This window comes from Sciurus carolinensis, chromosome 1 (assembly GCF_902686445.1).
Source record: "Sciurus carolinensis chromosome 1, mSciCar1.2, whole genome shotgun sequence".
NCBI lineage: Eukaryota > Metazoa > Chordata > Mammalia > Rodentia > Sciuridae > Sciurus > Sciurus carolinensis.
Window position 1 is genome coordinate 133,732,845 of NC_062213.1, and position 18,000 is coordinate 133,750,844.

General features: G+C 38.2%; 1 pseudogene; it reads right to left on the reverse strand.

The window, feature by feature from the left end:
- Positions 1-6,686: 6,686 nt before the first annotated feature.
- On the reverse strand, positions 6,687-16,163 carry LOC124959736 (arrestin domain-containing protein 3-like; annotated as a pseudogene).
- Between the last annotated feature and the right edge of the window lie 1,837 nt (positions 16,164-18,000).

Consider the following 18,000-nt stretch of genomic DNA (forward strand, 5'->3'; position numbering starts at 1 on the left):
TCACACAAGGGACTTTATTTTATGCGGATGATTCACGTCCACTCTGGGGGAAAAGAAGGGAAGAAAAGAGAAAGATGGCGCGTGGCCTCTCCCAGATATTGGAATCTCGCGGGCTCGGAGGAACCAATAGCAAGTTAGGACGTAACATGGTAGGCAGGAAGATGGCAACAGCATAAGCCAGAAATTCCTGTAACGTAAGAGGTGGGCAGAACACAGATTGACAGGTGGTGGGGAGGCCGGATTCCTTACAATGTATGATGTATTTTATAGGTAGTGTAAGAACCCAGAAAACCACGCCAGACATGGGAATTGACATAAGAGAATTTATTAAGCAAACAGAGTGTCTCTCCGCAGGGTAAGAGAGAAAATGAGAGGAAAAGAGAAAGGACGTGTGCGAGAAGGAGATAGAAAGTGAGTAGGAGAGAGAAAGCATGAGAAAAGATGATAGGGAAACTATCCTTAAGCAGTTGAACTCTGCGGGGCTAACAGGAGACCAATAACAGAGAAGGATACTTGCAAGTTGACTGATGAACCAATAGCTAGCTAGGATGTTCACAGACTGACAAGTAGTTGGGAAGGGGGAAATGACTGCAGCGGAAAGGGCAGGGGAGCAGCATTATATTACAGGTAGTCATTCCTTATTAAATATTTGACTAATAAATAAATGATCAATGAATTGTAATATCCAATAGCTTTATGAAATGATTTTTTTTTTTTTTTTTGCGGTGCTGGGGATTGAACCCAGGGCCTTGTGTTTGCAAGGCAGGCACTCTACCAACTGAGCTATATCACCAGCCCTGAAATGATTATCTTTAATTGGAAAAATTAAACTTATTTGGCAAAGTTTCATAAACTTAAAATTTTTATTACATTTTGTGATCCAGTACCAATTATCAGAATATTGGTCATTCTTGCTTCTTGTGTTATTTGTAAGCGTATGTGGTAATAAGCTTGTAATGGGTAACTGACTCAAGCCTGGATATAAAGTAAACTAAGGAAGTTGTCTGTAAAAATTAGTGACTGGGAAAGTAAGAAAATTTTCCTCCCCATTCCAGTTATGCCAATTGGTTTTCAAGGAACCTAATTAGCACCATTCACTCCTTCTTTTGGATTGTAAAGGACTTTCCCTTTGAACTGTAAACACCCCTGTGAAGTCTCCCAGCCGGAATCTAGAGATTTACTGAAGGCCTCCTATGAGAAGCCAGTCTCCCTTATCCAGAACTGCTTTTGTAAAAACACTTCCCACTTAAAAACCCTTACACACAATCATATATCATGTTTTTTGAAACCTTGTGCACAACTACGTATCATTTGAGACTAGAAAATTTATGACACTAGATAGCCTACAAATGTTATGAAAAAACAATTGGTACGGTGTGCTCAGAATATGGAGTGCTAATCTGCTCTGGGCTGGGCTGGCATAAAATAAAGTTTGGTTTTTCCTACTCTTCAGGTGCCATTTGCCGCTTCTTGCATGATTCCCATAATAAACATTCCAATGCTATGCATATCAACAATTGTTCCCCACTCAGACATGAAATGAGAGACAAGAAAAGGGATTTTATGACAAACCCCTTGCCCAAAACAAAAATAAAACCACCAAATGTCCTTTAAGCCAAATATTCCACAAGCTTCCTTTGAGGGGGACATTCACAAAATGATTTAACAATAGTTACTTTAAAAAAAAAAAAAAAAAAAAAACTCCATTTCCTTATTATCTAATATTTGTTTGCTATGGGAGCCCAAGTCCTTTAACTGTATCATCACTTAAAATGTGATTCATTTTTCACTGGACTTTCTTCACACAGCATTATTTCAAAATGAACTATTTTCCATGTTTTCTTAAAGAACACTTATGGAAAAGCTTATTTACTTTGCATGAAGCTTTAAGACAGTATTTAACCAATCTCCAAGCCAAAGTTACTATTATTTTCAACCACTTTATTAACTGTGGGGCTAAGTGGGAGGATAGGTATACCCATTTCACATTAATGTTGCAACATGAAATGCTAATTTTCATTAAAAACATCACACTGAATTCCTTCTTTAAAAAAAAGAAAGAAAAAACATTCCACTGAGTACACAGTTTTAAATGCTATGAATGCTGCTATATTTGTTACAAGCCAACTGTAAATACCTTTTAAAAACTAATTTACTGATGTGATCACTCTTTTATCGCTATATACTCAGCGACTTTTTACATTTATCAAATTATTACTTAGATAATGGAAAAATGAATTTTCATTAAAAAAAAAAAAACCTTTATCCCAGCAAACATTCTAGTGTTTCTAATTCTGTAGTGTGTCAGGGACCAAGAAGTTCTCATTCACAAGCAAGGGAAATTGTAAAAGCGTGTCCTGCTTGCGTTGTCTCCCTTCCTATTCAACATCTGGGTGTTAACCCTCGAGGATTACTGCCCAATCAGATTTGGCAGATGGATGTTACTTACTTTCCTGAATTTGGGAAAACAAAGTACATACATGTTTCCATAGATACCTTTAGTGGCTTTATTTTTGCATCACCGCATTGCGGAGAAGCTACCAAGGATGTCATTTCTCATCTTGTCTCAGCCTTTTCCATAATGGGAAAGCCAGCACATATTAAGACAGATAATGGCCCTGCATATACCAGTACCAAGTTCAAACAGTTTTGTGCCACTCTTCAAATCTCTCATACTACTGGAATTCCATATAACCCTCAAGGTCAAGGCATTGTGGAACGTGCACACCTCACCTTAAAAACCTGGCTTACCCGCCTTAAGGCCTCTTCCCTTGCATTTACCACTCCCAGGGATCGCCTTAATCATGCATTATTTGCTCTTAACTTTCTTACCCTAGACAATGAAGGACATTCGACCGCAGACAGACATTGGCATCCCTCTTCTAATTCTGCTCGCCCATCTGTTATGTGGCACGATCCTTTAACAAATAAATGGAAAGGCCCAGATCCCGTCCTCATTTGGGGACGAGGCTCAGCTTGTATTTTAGATCAAGAACAAGCAGCCCCAAGATGGTTACCAGAACGCCTGGTCAAACAGGTCAATGATTTACCACAACCCAGGGACGGAAACCTTCCCCCTGAGGATGAATCTTCCTCTCTTATAGATGCAGCTGACAATCTATGCGAAAAATCCCCTGAATGACAGACCCTGTGACTGCACACCATTGCTTCTCTGGATAATGGCTGCCTGTTCACTGCTCTCCCACAGCCATGCAGGACTTGAGGACCCCGCTAAGGTCCCCTCCTTTGCTTGCTGCTTATCATATCTATAGGTCCTTTGATATTCAATAAGATCATGGCTTTTCTTAGAGCTCATATTGAGGCTATACTGGCGAAACCTATTCAGGTTCATTACCATTGACTGGAGATGATGGATCGTGATGGTGATCTTAAAAGACCATCACCCCTGTGAGCTGAACTGGACAGCCAATGACGGGTAAGATTCGTGAGAGCTCATACCAACCTAAGACAGGAAATGAGGGCCAGAGCCTCATTATCCAATGACGGGTAAGGATGTTGCTCTGCCACGGACAACCTAAGACAGGCGCAGTTCCCGAGGGATTGTCACTCCAGCCCTATACCTGTTCAGGCAAGCTGTGCCCCCGTCTCGCCACATAACCTCTATCACCCCCTTAAAATATGGCTATCGAAAAATGGTCAATAATTTTATATAAGAAAGGGGGAAATGTCAGGGACCAAGAAGTTCTCATTCTGAGAACATTCTGACCTTTACAATAAGCAGCAGTGCCCCTCCCCCCCCTCCTGGCTGATAATTCTGACAGTATGGCGCCTATGGCACCCACGGCTTCTCTTCCGGGACTACACTTTCCCGCCGGCGCGAACTTCACCTTTCCGCCAGCGCGAATTTGCACCCTATCAGGAACCCAGCAGAAGAACACAACCAACCAGGCTGCACCTTGTCATACCCCTCATTCCCTCAGCATAAATATCTGTGAGAACAATAAAAATTTGCAGCTTGATCAGAATTCCTGTCTTGCTGCCTCTCCCTGCGTCTCTTGTCCCTTCATTCCTTCTCTCTTAGGTTTGCCGTCCTGCGTTGATGTCCCGCGGGTCGGGATACTTGTTTGGAATAAATTTGGGTTTTCATACTTGGTCAACTCAAGCAGTATAGCAAATGCATAAACCACTCTCTAATCATAACATACATATTCTGCTTATTAAAATATTTTGCATCAGGGCTGGTGCTGTGCCTCAGTGGTAGAATACTTGCCTAGTATATGTGAGGCGCTTGGTTTTGATTCACTACATAAATAGATAAAATAAAGATATTGTGTCCATCTACAACTAAAAATAGATTAAAAAAAAAAAAAAAAAAAGGCCAGCCTGGGCAACTTGGCAAGACCCTGTCTCAAACTAAAAATTAAAAACCAAATATTTCACATCAGCAAAAACAATTTCCAACATGGGTTTTGGAGGTAATTAAGTAACTCTGTATAAAAATAAATGCATTTTCCCCAGTGACTGAAAAAGTTCCATTATTTTTAAAATATCATAAAAATTATATTTTAAAGAGCAATAGTTCTTAACTCTGCCATACTGCCTTTCTTCACTTCATTCTTAGCTCTGCTAGCTTCTTCTGGTATGTAATGACAAAAAGGGGATGTGGATGGATCATCAGTTTTGTGTATGCCCATTTCTAAATTTCCCTCTCCAAAAAGCCAACCAAATAAACAAAAAATAACTCAACAGTGCAACAAAACAAAAATAGCATTCCCACAGTTTGGCAAGTGATGGGTTCACCTAAGAGTAGGTGGTTTTAGGCAGTCAGTAGCCAAACATTGCTTTCTCTAATAGGAGAAAGGCAACAAATTCTCAAAAGAAACCAGGAAGTTATAAAATCTTAACAAGGTCTCTTACTGATACCGCCGTTTACCGGTGACGAGTTCTGCTCTTCTAATGTTGAAGATTGAACACTAGAGAAGCACGCCAGGGCAAGCATATTAAGCAGGTTTATTTAAAGGGAATAATACAGACTTCTCCCGGCAGGGAGAAGGGGGCCATGGCTGATGTTCTAAAAGTCCCAAGAAGCGAGCGCACCCTACATCTTTTATAGGTTAAAGTCTCTTTTGTTCTCCAGTTCTCTCCCCCCTTATCTCTCTCCTTCCTGCCTATGTGACTAGGCCTGGTTTTGCATTACTGAGAAACCATGGGAAGGGGGAGGGCCAAGGTGATTTAGGCAGGTAAGGGCCCAGGGGGCATTAATTAGCAGCTCCATGCTTGCACTCCTTGATAAAGGCAGGTAAATTTGGTAATCAATGGGCTCTGGAGATCCTTGACATTCCATTCTTCCAGGGGCAGTCTCCAACTTCCAAAGGCAGATGGCTTCATGGCTTCATTTCCTCGAATTGACCCGATTTCCTCTTTCTACACTAACTACCTGTCCTTAATTCTGGCTTCATTACTAGCTCCCTTCTCTCACCTCTTTGCCCCCACATATATGTTGCATATATACTATAGTTGGCTGCAAAACATACAGCAAAAAGGATTGGTAGTAAGGCATTTGATGCTTATAAATAAAAACATAATAGGATCCAAGCTGAAGAGGTGATACATGGTCAGACTAGTAGGTCAATTCTGAGCACATTCATTTACAAGTGAAGTCCAGGCTGTATTAAGTTTTAAAAAATGTCACTGCATTTTTTTTCATGTTAAAGTTTTTTCAAAGCTTTCTTTGTTCCTTGTGCTGATCACAACAAATTGTGAAAATGTATCAAGAGTTTGGTTTAAATGGGGGGAAAAAACTGTAGTGACATGGAACCTCTCAATGTAAGCACTGAGCATCTGAAAATTGTCAAATAAAAAAAAAATCATTCCTCTTTACAACATGTTGTCCTGACATCTATTGAGGTTGAAGGGCAAAAGGATCAGGTGGGATCAGGAAGATGGGGGCTATTTTGAAAGGAGAGGAAATAAAATGCTAATACCTCCAGAGCACTTCCCTCTCGTCCACCTAGTGCCAAGGTTACCTGCCTCCAGGGAATTGTTCCTCCCTGCAGGGAGTTGTAGGAGTTGCTAATGAATGCCCCCTGGGCCTCTCCCTTCCTACCTGTAACCCTGGGTGGCTTCATTCTCACCCTTGGATCCACCCACCTTTTGGTCCACCTTTTGAGGTAGGCAATATAAGAGGAGGAGGAGGCATGAGAAGAAAGAAAACCTAAATGTATTAAAGGGAGTGGATACCTCCTCTTGCTGGGGCACCAGTTTCCAACTCCTCCTCTGCGGAGCAGTCTCTCTCTCTCTCTCTCTCTCTCTCTCTCTCTCTCTCTCTCTCTCTCTGTCTCTCTCTCTCTCTCTCTCTCTCTCCCTCCCTCCCTCCCTCCCTCCCTCCCTCTCTCTCTCTCTGTTCTATCCTTTAAATAAAACTTTTTGCTTTGCCTTTCTTGGGTGTTCAGTCTTCAACATCAGGGAAATGGACTTGGCCCTGATTCTCATCAACAGTATCACTATGACCATTGGCTAAGAAGACTGCGCTTAATACATGCCAGTTTTAAAGAAGAAAATCTTAGATCTTCAAGCATGTAGAGCAGTCCCAGAATGTTGCTGTAGGCTTCTAAAGCATGTTCACTGGTTGTTTCATGTTCTTGACATTTTTCTTGGCAAAAGCAATTTCACTTCCTCTGAAAACATGTCTCCAAGATACTTCTCTGTCCTCAGCAGGTGTTCCTTCAACAAGAGGGGCAGGATGTTCTATCATCTGAAGACTGATCAGGATTTTGCTTAGTCTCTGAACAAAGAGGTGAAGGTAACAACCAAAACTCCTGCATATACAGAAACAGTGGCCCTCAAAGTGTAATGGAAGACAAACCCAGTCCTGAAAGTAAAATAAACCTGAAAGTAAAATTAAAAGAACATTGTCATGAGAATGTGTGTTCAGCACAAGGAACAAAAGAAAGCTTTGAAAAAACTTTAACATGGAAAAAAAAAATGCAGTGACATTTTTTAAAAACTGGGATAAAAAGAGGTCCCCTCCCCTTTCTGGTCTGCCCATCCTCAGGAGACCTGATTAACACCCTTGACCCCCCTACCTTTTTTGTATTGCAAATGACTACCACTAGGGATCTAACTACTCCCTATTGAAGTGCAAATGCCCCTGTGGAGGCTTCTGACTCAAGGCTAGAGATTTATGGAAGGCCTTATAAGAGGAACCAGTTCTTCCCCTTGTCACACTCTTATTTCTGTAAACGTGCTTCCTGCTAGAAACCCCATACATGACCACATATCCTTTAGACTAGAAATTTTATGGCACCAGATAGCCTATAAATGTTGTGCAAAACTAGAGATGGGCACTCAGAATGTGGAGTCTGGTCTCCTCTGGGCCTACCAGCATAAAATAAAATTTGAGTTCTGCCACTCTCCTTGAATGCCATTTGCCACTTCTTGTTTGATTTCCACAACAGAAGTACTCTCTCAAAGTTGTCACAAGCACTCACCAATGCAAGATTTCTCCACCTCACGTCTGCATAACTGTTTGGTACATCAGGTCTTTGGGGAAGGGATAAAACAAGCCAGTTCATATTCATGCTACACTGCTTACACTTGAGGTTCTACTACCAAAAGGATACCAAGGCTTAAATCTATAGCTCCAGTGTTGGAGGCTGTGTATGAATTATGGGTTTGTTTGAGCCATCATAAGGCAGGGGTGTTGCTTCTCTGAAAACTCCTGGGGTGAATCCACTGATTGCAAATTGCTCACATTAAAGCTGACACCCTACCTTAGCCCACAACCTTAGATTCAAATGCAGTCCCCAGAGGTGAGCAAAACCTCCCTAGCCCCCCCAAAACCTGTTTTTCCCATCTTTATCCTGTTTCCCTCAATAAGTCTGGCACACTGAAAACTTCTGATGTATTTCCCCTTAAATAAAGAATGTGGGTCTTTTTCTTGTTTAGTTCCAGTTTGTAAGGAATCCGGCCTCCCAACCACCTATCAATCTGTGTTCCGCCCGCCTCTCCCGTTATAGGAATTTCCGGCTTACGTTGCCATAATCTTCCTGCCTCCCACATTACGTTCTAATATGTCATTGGTCCATCAGTCAGTCTGTAATAATTCTCCTCCGCAATTGGTTCCGCCCAGCCCACAAACTTCGAATATCTGAGGAGAAACCCTGCGCCATCTTCTTTTTTTTTCCTTCTTCCCTTCCCCAAGCAGATGTGAATCATCCGCATAAAATAAAAGTTCCTCGTGTGAGACCTGTGTCTGTGGAGCGTTTTTCTGGGAGTTATCGACGAACCATAACTGCCCCTAACACAGTTCCTATCAGGACTGGAAGACCCCCATCAAGTCCCAACTTTGAAAACTATTTTCTGCCTCTTGTTTTTGTTCCTTATCAATTGTTTTCAGATTTTTTTATTTTCCTATCCAGTTCACACCTCCAAGCAAGAATTAACCCTCAGGGTGCAGGTAACTCAGACATTTTTCCTGGAATATCTACATACACCATTAGTGACTACTCCACACAGAATATACTATAATTGAGGATCAAGGTGAAGCAGGTAGAACTTTCAGCAACTTGCCATTCCACGCCTCTGTCTTTCCAGATAATGATACTCTACGTAAGTTCACCATAGCTTTTTCATTTCTGTCATTTTCCCTTTGGCATAGAAGCCCTGTTTGGTAAATGGCTGCCTTTGGCTCCACAATTTGGGAAGTTCTCAATCTCAGCAAATGTCTGAATTTATTCCCCTGGGGTTTAACCCTTCCTTTCGATTTTGGCGCTTAAGGATATTGAGGCTAAAGTACAGAACAAGCCACAGTCTTTTCTTTTATAGCTGCTTACAGTGTTGATAAGGAAGGAATGTTGATGGCTATATGCTCAAAGACTGTAAATTCCTTCTTTAATTTACTGGGAAAAGCTAAGGCCTGTGCAATCCAGCTTTCACCCAATAGCATACACTGCCATGTTGGCCTTCAATGAGGTAGCAAGTGGTATCTGTGAAAGCTTGAAGCTGACTGCATATTCATGCCTTCCTGTATGAATAGTGCTAAAGTTTTCTTTGAAATTACCGTTATCTTTTTTGTAGGATGTCTTTATGGTTGAAATGTTCTACCTCTTCAGTGTAATTCTGTGTATAGGCAGTAGTAGAGCCAGAGATTCTAGAGTCAGTTCATGGTAGTTTTGCATGTCTTCTTGCATGAATTTTAAGAGATTTAACCCTGATTTCCACAGTTTCTTCTAAATCCAGTCTTTCTGAGACAGCATCCCCACTAGAATATGCAGGGACATTGCTGTCATTAGTGAAGCCGCGGGGGGGGGGGGCAGTCAGTGTAAATAATGAAAGATTAGGTCAGATTGGGGAGATGAAAGCTGGTTCGAAAGGAGGAAATAAAAAGTTAATACTTTCCGCTCATTTGAGGCTCGTGGTTTCATAGTAAATTCTCATTTGGTCCTGTGCACTTAATTTAAATATTTTTCCCATCAGTCTTATTTTATCTAATTATAGAGGCTTTAATAAGTATCTGTAACATTACCTCCTACCTATGGAGGTCTACTTACAAAAAGTTACAAGATCTCTGTTTCCTCTCTGTTTTATGTATGTGTACACACCTGTGTATTCAGTTGTGTCTACACTTGCTTGTGTTCATATATCATATACATGGTATCAAAATTGGCATATAGAAAATGAACACTCATAAATTAAAATTTAAATAAGAACTGGATCCAAATACCTTTTAGCTTCTGTGACTTTAAAAAGGGGTTCAATTTAAAAACAAGATGAAAATAACAATGTCTTTAATATTATTAACTCACAAGTTTTTCTAGGTGGTCAGACAATTAGCAGAGTGTCAATTTCTATAAAATGTCTAGCATGTAATATTCATTGTTTCTAGAACTTTTTTCAACAGAAGAGAGGACTAGTGCTGTTAACTACACTTGTATGATATTTCAGTTTCTACAATTAAAAATGAGTAAGCTATATTTAATGTCAACGGGATTAATTATAAATGTGTTTATTAGAGACATCTGATTAATTAACAAAGTTAAAGTGCTAAATGTAAAATCAAGTACTCTGAACTTTTTAAAATTTCATAAGGCAATATATTTAAACATTGTGTGTTTTCATAAATGGGTAAATGAAAAAATGTTTAAGATTGCTTTATGTCTGTGTCTTCACTAAAATGATGTTACTAAGAATTAAGATTTTATCAGGTATAATTTATATACAAAGAACATAAGAGGTTTCAACTGGATTTCAATTAAGGTGACATAAAAATATAAAAGTATTTTATCTTATTAAAATGGGGTAATTTGCCTGAATTCAGAAATTTCATAGGATTATTTCAGATGTAAATATTAAAAAGGGATCAACAAGCAAAAAAAGAGATATAAAAAGTTTCTAGATATGGAAATATATTTTAATATGGAAAGTAGAAGAAAAAGGAAACATTTCAGATGAAAAAGTCTTTTGTGTGGTAAAGTCAAAAGTTGTAGAATGTCTAAGTAAGTTACAGAGGTTTGTGGAGGGTGAATTTCAAAAAATATGTGTGTGTGTGACAAGTTGTTTATATATAAGAAACAATTAGTTAAAGCTATTCAAAGTTTTTCCCTAAGATAAAATATTAATATACTGATATAAACCAAAGTTTAATCCTCTATGGATTAAAGTAACAAAGATTTCTTAAAACATTAATCTGCTCTTATCAAGATAATCACTTGTGTCTGTTAAGTTTTATTATTTAGAGGAAATAATCTTAAGGAAATTAGGGTTTGTACAACTCTGGCTAAACAACTGTTATTTTAGAGTACATTACAGATTCTGAACTTTTCTCTGAAAGCAAAGCTTGGTTAATATAAAAACATCAGTGTAGTCATGGAACTATTACTGACCTCTTTGTATATTAAATATATTCATCTCTTCCCAAAATACAAATGTTTAAAGTATAAGGTTTAAAAGAACATTTTACCAAGCTGATGTTCTTCAAGCTAAGGTTTAAAGACTTGGAAATATAAAAAATTATGTTTCTTGGTTCTTAACCATTATATGAACTCAATATGTTTTTACTATTGTTAATTCATTTTGTATTTTCCTTGTAAACTTTAAATGTTATCTGTTAGTGCCTTACAGAAGTACAACTTCTAATATAACAACCTGAATTAATTTGAGATATTAGGCCATCACCTATAGGACAGACAAGATGTCCGACTGACCTCAATTAAATAAAAGGGGTAAATAACTGTATAAAGTTACATTGAAGTTAAAACCTAGTACTCTTACTTTAAGACTGGTGAAACTGACTTGCTGGATGTTTAAGACCGAAGCTAAGAAACTAAAGTTAAGGAAGTAAAAGGGCCAAGAAAGAAAATAGCCAATATTTGGCTCTTGCCCTCTGAGGTCAGCTCAAACCCAGGGAACAAGGGGACTTCTCTAAGGGCTTTGCAACTCTGGGCTACATGATATCCAGATCAGGGGGATCAGTGAGACCCTGGAGAACAGGAAGCCAACCAGTACACATGCTGCAAAGAGAAGGGTCATTGGAGAAAGGAGACACCCCTAATGCTTCCAATGGAAGCCACATGGTCAAGGAGACCCTGACCCATCCTAGCAGATGGCACTAAAGGAGCTGAGAAGCTGCTCTCATGTTCCCAAGAGTGACGCCCTGAGGGAACTCAGCTGACTCTTAACAATAGATAGGAACAAGGTCAATTTGTCCAGCTTGGTATTAAACACCTAGCAAAAGAAGTCATAACCAAAGCATATTCATCCATGGCATTTAAAAGGAAAGACAATAGTTCTTTTAATGCAACTTAAGATGTATACTTGTGTTAGCCCCACCAAGAGTAAGACTGGAGGCTACAAAACAGGGATTCTTAGACAGGAGTGCCTGATAACTATTGAAAGAGACTATCAGAGTCAGAAGATTTTTTTAGTCAACAGTCAGTTTAAGACCTACAAATCTTCCTAACCTGCTAAACAGGTAGGCTTAATCCATGTTGCTAGTATGATTATCTAGCCCTAAGTAACAGAAATAAAGAAATCTCTACTAAACACAGAGATTATGCCAATAAAAAGGTATTTTGAAAAATCAGATGACATTAGATAGCTTAACTACATCTTATGGGGGCATATGTGATATTATAAAAACCAAGTGTTGTGTTTACATTCTGGCAATGTAACTAATATCCTTAAAGAGTTACAGTCCCAAATAGAGGCCATGTCCTCACCAGCCTTTTTATGGGAAAAACTTCTTAGCTCTTGCACCTCCTGGGGAATGATTCCTATCATTATCATCATGATATTCATTGACATGCTCTATATGGTACATTTATTTTGTATTAATCGCATTCCAGCACTCATGTCTTTTTGTTTCTCACAGAAACACCAATCTCTCAGATTGACTTTATGAACTGTTCTTTCTGAACCAGACTTTTGCTACAGACCCCTCTGAGGCCAGGGGACAAAAAGGCAATCAATATAGGTAGTGAATTATTTGGTCAGAGAGAGATGGGGGCTGATTTAGGAGGAAATGAATGCTAATACCTCCAGAGCACTTTCCCTTCTTCCATCTATTGCAAGGTGAACTTCCTCCAGGGAATTGTTACCCCCCCTGCAGGGAGTTGTAGGAGTTGTTAATTAATGCCTCCTAGACTGCTCCCTTCTTCCCAGGATCACTCCTCCTTTGGCCCACCTTTTTGATCCTGTACACAGGATGGGGGGAAGAGAGGCATGAGAACAAAGGAATTCTAAAATGTATAAAAGGGACCTGACACTCCCACTTCCTCAGATACTCAGCTTTGAAATCCCTCTCTCTTCGGAGAAGTCTATCTCTGTTTTATCTTTTAAATAAAACTTGCATTCTATGCTTGCCTTGGCATTTCTCAGGTATTCAATCTTCACATCTGGGAAACAGAACTTGGTCCTGATTCTCATCACCGGTATCATTAGAACAATCAAAGCTTACTGTCAAACTCTTTTTTTTTCTTTCCCAGCACCATGATTATATAAAATCTATAAAATATAACATAAGACAAAAAAGTCAAGCTCTCATATAAAATGTTATCTTCACTTAACACTGTTCCAATGTCTTTGCCATGAAAATCCTTGTAGGCAAGATTAGTGATTCTTTGCAAATAGTTCATTAAGATTTCTTAAAAAGTTAGAGCAGCAGAGAAGCTGCTGCTCTACCCTCTTGCTCATCTCAGGGGCCTCCTTACAAAAGACCTAAAAATTGACTCTAGAATAAATTACTTTTATTTTTAAATGCATGTTACTTTTGTACATGTGTACATGTTTCTCTAACAAAATAATTCACAGGCATTTAAAAATTCACTATACACAGAAAATATAAAAAAGTATAAAAATAAATAATTCCATCAATGAGCTAAAAATACTGTTAATATTGAAATAATTAACTTTCTGGACTTTCACCTACCTGTTATTGATTTTTAAGCTTTTCATAAATAGAAATTTATACCTGTCATAAATTAAATTACTCTGCTGATGACGACTTTGGTCATTGGAAAAGGGGTCTGGAAAAGAGGTAGGAAATTCAGTTCTTCCACATTATAGGTAAATTAAAAATCTTACCAACCAAGAACAATCTCTTTATAACAATGTAGAAAAGAAAAATATATGATTTATTCTTGAGTAAGCCCAACCAAATATGTCTATGTTAGTATCCTGCATGTGACTACAAAGTCAGGATGACATTTCATACAATTTACACATCCAAGTGAAAGAGATGCTTCTGCTCTGCAGTATTTAGCATGTAAATTCACATGTGAAATTAACATGTTTCTTTAGTATCAGTGACATCCTGTTTTTCATAAAGGAACTTCACAGCCCATTGCTGTTATATCTTGAATTTTTCTATAGCTTTCTTCAAATAGTTCATGCTATGCCTATCTGGAAAATTGAAGTAACCACTTGCTTAGTTAATGAGTTTAATAAACCCCTCATCTTCCTGAGAAGAAATGAGTAACCAGGATAAGAACCTCCACTAAGTTCCAAGGTGACAGGGAGATTGGAGCTCTATATTTCTAGGTGTTTGCATTTTCAAAAGGTTGGAATCCAGGCCCTTAGAGACATCTCTGGGTTGCAAAACAGGCAATGGTTTTATTTAGCCCCTGGAGAGTTTTATTTACATTCAGAGGTTTAGAGAAAGGACTGGAGCCCACTTGTCTCCAAGGACAGATGAGGGAAATGGGATCTTTATGGTTTATTCCTTATACAGGAGAAATTAACTTTTATTTATCCTTACATTATACAGTTTAAAAACTGTACTACTAAATACTAATCAAAATCATGAACAAAAATGCAATTATTTTTAGAGGGCAGGGGATATAGTTTAATGGTACAGTTCTTGCCTAACATATTCAAGGCTCTAGGTTTGAAACCAGAGTTTGAGATGAAACTAAATTCTCTGCTTCTGTTGGTAGGAGAAGTCTGTGTACACTGTGGGCCCTTGTAGCCTAGAAAGCTCATTTTAATGTTTGCAGCTAATTACAGCAGGTGATGCCTACCTCTCTTATTTCCTTTTCCTGTAATATAAGATATATTTAATTTATATTGGTATTTAAATTTCAACAAGTTTTCATTTTAGTATTTAAGTTACAAAATATCAAGAGAACTATAAACATCAGTCAAAGACTTTACCTTCTGTTCTGGAAATGGGACTAGTGTATTTCCCATTATATGCAGGACAGTTGTATCAAGTTAGGCAGAATTATGACCATGCTATCATCTCTATTTGGAAACAGTATAGTTGAAGATGTGTATGGGTGCCAAGCTGACAAGGAGTGAACTTATGATGACTAATTTTATGTGTCAATTTGACTGAGTTAAGGGATGTCCACATATCTGGAAAAACTTTGTTCCTGGGTGTGTTAGAGAGGGTATGTTTCTGGAAGAGGTTCACATTTGAATCAGTAGACTGAGGAAAGAAAATCCACCCTTAACCATGTGGGCAGTCATCATCCAATACATGAGAGACCAGAGAACAAAAAAACAAAAGAAGGGTGAGTTCATATTTCATATTCATTTTCTCCTCTCTCTCTCTCTCTCTCTCTCTCTCTCTCTCTCTCTCTCTCTCTGTCTCTCTCTCTCACTCTCTCTCTCTCTCTCTGCTTGCTCATACTGAAACAAGTTGTCATGGTAGAGAGACCCACATGGTGAGGAATTTAGGATGGCATTCAGGAAACAACCAGCAAGAAATTGAAGGCTTTAGTGAAAGGGTCCACAATAAAGTGAATCCTGCCAAAAATCATCTGAGTTAACTTTGGAATAGGTCCTTATCCAGCCAAATCTTGAGGTGAATGCCATTCCAGTTAGAACCTTTATTGCTGGCTGTGAGAAACGTCAAATCAGTGAACCTAGCTAAACTACAGTGATATTCTTATAACATTCAGAAACTGTGAGAATGTAAATGTACTTGTTTCAAGTCACTATACATTGGGGGAATTTGTCACGCAACAAGAGATAACTAATACACAAATTTTATGTCTTTTAGCTTTTATGCCATTCTTATTGTTGTCTTTATGTAAATTGATGTATGCAGGATGATTTGTTTTATGTTTGGTTTCTTTCAACTAGGTAGCCTTTTTATATTCATCCAATTTCTTATGTTCAGTAATATTTACCCATATACTTAGGAGTGAAATTATTCAGTCATAGGGTATATTTGTTCAATTTTGGTAGGCAATATCAAACAGTTTTTCAATTCTACTCTTTCAATTTATGTACTACAAGTACTGTATAAGACTTCTCAATACTTCACATTCCTACTATCACTTAGATATGCCAGAAATTTTAGCCATTCTGGTGAGGTTTAAATTGCAGGTTTAAATGTGGCTTTTCCACTGGGCATAGTGATGCATGCCTATAATCCCAGCAGCTCAGGAGATTGAGGCAGGAAGATGGCTAGTTCAAAGTCAGCCTCAAAAGTGAGGCACTAAGCAACTCAGTGAGAGCCTATCTATAAATAAAATAGAAAAATTAGGACTGGGGATATGACTCAGTCATGGAGTGCCCGTGAGTTCAATCCCCAATACCAAAAAAAAAAAAAAAATAGTACTTTTCTTTGATTAGTTATTATTGAGAAGTGTAAATGCACTTTTTATGTCTATATCTTATTTGAAAATCCTCCTTTAAATTCCTAATTAGGAAAATAAAAATATATTCTATATTTATTTTGTTTACCTTTGGTTCATCTTGTCATCCTCTTAGTGGAATCTTTGCATACAGTTATTAATTTTAAAAGATAAATTTATCAATTCTTTGTCTACAGTTAATGATTTTTTCCTTCTCTTTCCCAACCTGGGGAATTTGAAAAAAATCTTTTTTTAGTTTCTTTCTAAACACTTGTTTTATTTTCCAGATTTCAAACTACAACTCACTTGGAACTGATTTTCTTTCAGTGTTAGCAGGCAGGAATCAATCTTGATCCTTTTTAATATATATATAATATGGCTAATAATGTTTTTGTGCCCAATTGATATTTCACTGTAATTGTCATAAGTGAACTCTCTGTGTATGTCTCGCTCTGATAATCACAATAAATCTATAGGTAATTTTGTGAAGAATTGACATTCATAAAATAATGAGTCTTCCTATCTAGGAGCATATTTTGCCCTCAATTGATTAGCTCTTATAAATTTCTCAGTAACATTTTACAGATTTATTCCTAATACATTTTTAAATCAAAATTTTAAAGCAAAATTTCTGATTATCAATTTCAAGACTCAGCATATCCCTAAACATTGGAAATCCAACATACTGCTGAGAAATATCAACCATTAAAAAAGTTTTTACTCCTGTAAACCCAGCATCTCAGGTGGCTGAGTCAGGAGGATCACAAGTTCAAAGCCAGCCTCAGCAATAGCGAGGATCTAAGCAACTCAGTGAGACCCTATCTCTAAATAAAATACAAAATAGGGCTGGAGATATGCCTTAGTGGTTGAGTGCCTCTGAGTTCAATCCCTGGTACCACCCCCCAAAAAAAGTTTTTCCTCTTTGAACCTTTTCCATTTTGTAGCAGAAAACAGAACCAAGTTCGGCAGACATCCTTCTTCTCTACTCTCTAAAAGGGCTTCACAAATAGGGATTTTTCATAGTTCAAAAGAAAAACAAACAGCTTTCTTTCCTAGTCAACGGAACTGTTACTCTCACCCTGGGATCTGATCTCTTAATACAAGATCTCAGGGCACCCGGTCCAGTCACAAATTCTCAGGACAGCCATGGCTACTTTACTTGCCCTCCTCTGAGGTACATAGGCATAAATCTTTTGGGGGAGTCACTCCCCAGAGATTACAGTGCCAGTCAACAGTACCAGGAGAATGGGGTGGGAGGGACAGTGAATGGGGGTGGGTAAGAACAAGAACAAGACTTTGCTAAACAACCTACAGCAAGGCAGAATGGCCCAGTTTTATATACCACCCACTATAAACTCCATACAAAATCTGAGGGGGAATGAAAGAGCTCAGAAGGAACTGTGGAAGACAAGGGATGGTGACATGGAACAGCATACTCGTCTATGAACATTTCTTACCTTCCTAACACTGTGAGATGTTTAGTTAAAAAGTTGTTGTTCAAAATTGTACTGAAAACATAAGTAAAAAGAGGTCTGTAGTCATCATAAAAACAAAAGATCACTCCTTGTTTAAGAGGAGTGATGGATATTATCAAATGCAAACACTTGAGGTATCTTGTATATATATTTGGAAAATGACCTGGCAAAGGAAAGGAAAGGAAGAGAAGGAAGGAGTAAGGGAGGAAAAGAAGGGAAGAGGGAAGGAGGGAGGAAGGAAAGGGAAGTGAAAAACCAGAGTATGGTGGGAATGGTAAGAAAATTGAAGGAGCACATTTTGAAGCCCATGCTTATTTAACCCAGCAGCCAAACAAAGCAGATTCAAATGGGAAAAAAAAAAAAAAAAAAAAAAAAAAAATTGTTCTTTTCTAAGAATATCCTGAAAGTCAATTTTAAACTCAAATAGAAGAAACTGCAATCTAAGATGACAAATACAATGTTGATTGAATTTTAAAACAGTG